This window comes from Mustela lutreola, chromosome 10 (assembly GCF_030435805.1).
Source record: "Mustela lutreola isolate mMusLut2 chromosome 10, mMusLut2.pri, whole genome shotgun sequence".
Lineage (NCBI taxonomy): Eukaryota > Metazoa > Chordata > Mammalia > Carnivora > Mustelidae > Mustela > Mustela lutreola.
Window position 1 is genome coordinate 65,800,386 of NC_081299.1, and position 2,788 is coordinate 65,803,173.

Genomic DNA, 2,788 nt, shown 5'->3' on the forward strand with positions numbered 1-2,788 from the left:
TGGGATCGTATTTTCAAGAGAACAATAACCCAAGTTTTGTCTGAGGTTTGCTATAAGTTCAAGAGAACAATTATCATAGAATCTACAGAATCCCTTTACTTATACTTCATCCACATTTCACCCTGTTTTATTGGTTTTGTTTATTTGTGTGCGTGTGCGTGTGTGTGCATACACATGTGTGTGTTGATAGTGTCTGAAGTCTGTGAACTTCCTGAGATATGTTCCCATGACATATGAGATACCATGTGAAAAAAAGGTGAATTGCCTTTTCCTCCCAAATATCTACCCACCATTCCAGTCACCCAACCTCCCACATTCTCCACCTCCTTCTTCACTTATGCACACCTAGATGCCTTCTGTTACAGGGCACAACCACATTGATTGTCAGGCCAGCATTCACTTGCCATTAAAGCAGTAGAGTTGGAAAATGGTAACTTACTAGATCTCTTACCAGTATTCCTCATGTCTTCCTCCCTCCCGAGCCCACCCACTTTTCCTTCCTTCCTTTCTTCCTTCCTTCCTTTTTTTCCCTTTTCTTTTCCCCTGCTAAGGGCTTGATGCTCCCTAATGAGAAGTTTGGACACCCCTGCCTTGTTAGTTAAAGCAAAAGCGTGAATAATTTTCATGTGGGAGGGAGCATCCAACTCCCACGCTAACTGAGCCTCCTGTGAGAAGGTCCTGGGATGATGGCTGGCTGTGGAGTGGAGCTAACTCTGGGCTGATGCACAGTGTTGGGGGGGACATGAGTCATGGTTCTCCTTTGCTTATTATTTTCTAAAACAAAGTACGCTCAAGCAGTTCAAGGTAAATGTGGTTTCTTGAGTAAGCATCAGTCTGGGTATGCCTCGAGAGTTTAGCTCTGCCACTATGTCACCAGGTGAATGGGAACAAGTTACCCAACCAGGCTGGGCAAAGTTCCTATTACAAGCTGAAGGTTAAGAATCAAATGGCACTAAGTCCTCTATTATCGGTTATTGGTGCTTAACAAACCAATCCAAAATTCAGATATCAAACAATACTTTATTCCTGACTATGTGCTCATGTGGACTATTAGGGGTAAATAGATCTAGGGAGAGTACAACTGGGTGGTTCTGCTTCAGATGGCAGATCCAGCTGGAATTGCTTTGAGGGCCCAGCTCAGGTCCACTCTGCCTATGAAAACTCTGGGTCCAGGCTGAGGGGGCAGCAGCTAACCTGGGGAAGCTCTCCTTATGGTGGTATCAAAGGCACAAAGTAAAGCCCTTGCCAAGGCTCATTTTGCATCAGGTTTGCTGACATCCTGTTGGTCAAAGTAAGCAGTGGGACTTTTTTCTGAAGTGGTGGTATAGTAGGGAAGTATATTTCTTTCTTTCTTTCTTTTTTTAATATTTTATTTATTTATTTGACACAGAGATTGCAAGTAGGCAGAGAGGCAGACAGAGAGAGAGGAGGCAGCAAGCTCCCTGCTTAGCAGAGAGCCCAGTGTGGGGCACGATCCCAGGACCCTGAGATCATGACTTGAGCCAAAGGCAGAGGCTTTAACCCACTGAGCCACCCAGGTGCCCCAGGAAGTATATTTCTTCCATTGAGGTGGGGTAGGGAGGAAGAGTATTGTGCAGAATAAGATTATAAGCAGAATTATTTTTTCTAGATATGTATTTTTCCATGTTGTGTGTTGATACTTCCAGAAAGGAGGGGTTCAACAGAATGCATTTGGGGCGGCAGTTCTTTTAATTGTGGAGATGAAATTCTAGGGATAAAACAAAGCTTTGAAGTAAACACCATGAAAAACTTTCTTATGTTGATTTTATTGTTATCTGTCTTTAAAAAAAAAAAAATCCATCAATTGACTTGTTAATGTTTATGGGCTGAGTGAAACTCGAGTTGCAATGCCATTGGGGTCCAGAGAGGATACGCCCATGGCAAGAAATTTGAGGTAGAGTCTCTGAGGGAAACATTACTATCCCATTTTATGTAATGGTGTCTGATTAGAAAAGAAAGTAGCATAGCAGATATTAATTTGCCAAGAATATATATTTATGTGTGCAAAAATATAACTTCCTTTTCCTATAACTGAACTTAACTTCCATTTCAAGACATCTTCCCATCCAAAGGCAGGAAAGCTGTTTATTTTTCTCCTTACACTTGAAGGTACATTCAGTCAAATTCAGGGATTCTTCTTTTGGGGAGGGGCCGTTTCAGGTTTAAAGTAAAAGGAAATCAAGATGTTCTCCCTCCTCCTTATTCTCCTTGAGGATAATTCTCAGTCCCGGGGCAATGACCCAGCGCTGCGCTGTCAGTGAGCTGCCGGGTCTGCCATTTGCTGGCGTCCAGTGAGGTCATCAGACCACCTGTGGGGCCATCGCAGGGTATCTTCCCTTTATGCCTTCAGAGTTTGGAAGTCAAGTGTATAATATCAGACTGTAGATAAAATCTCCCTTCTCAATTCTGAGAATCCCTGGGTGAACCTTGTTCCTGGAAACTCATGCCATGCTGAAGATATGAAAAGCAAAAGCAAACAAAAAATGTTGGCAATTCTTGGCATCCTATCAGGGCATGGTGAAGCCCTGTGAGGAGGGCTTAGAGGTTTCTCTTGGGGAATCTCTGTGTAGATGCCCTCTCTTCTCTCTTAGGCTATTCCCCATGACTCCAGAAAGGTGATGAGTCACCTACCTCCCGGTCTGCAGATTCCTTGATTTATCTTGGCCCTCGATTATTCCTCCTCCCCAGGGACTCTAAGGCTATAGGTTGGGCTTAGGCCAGTACGCCACTAACTAACTCTTCTTTCTTCCAAGCCTGGATGATCTTT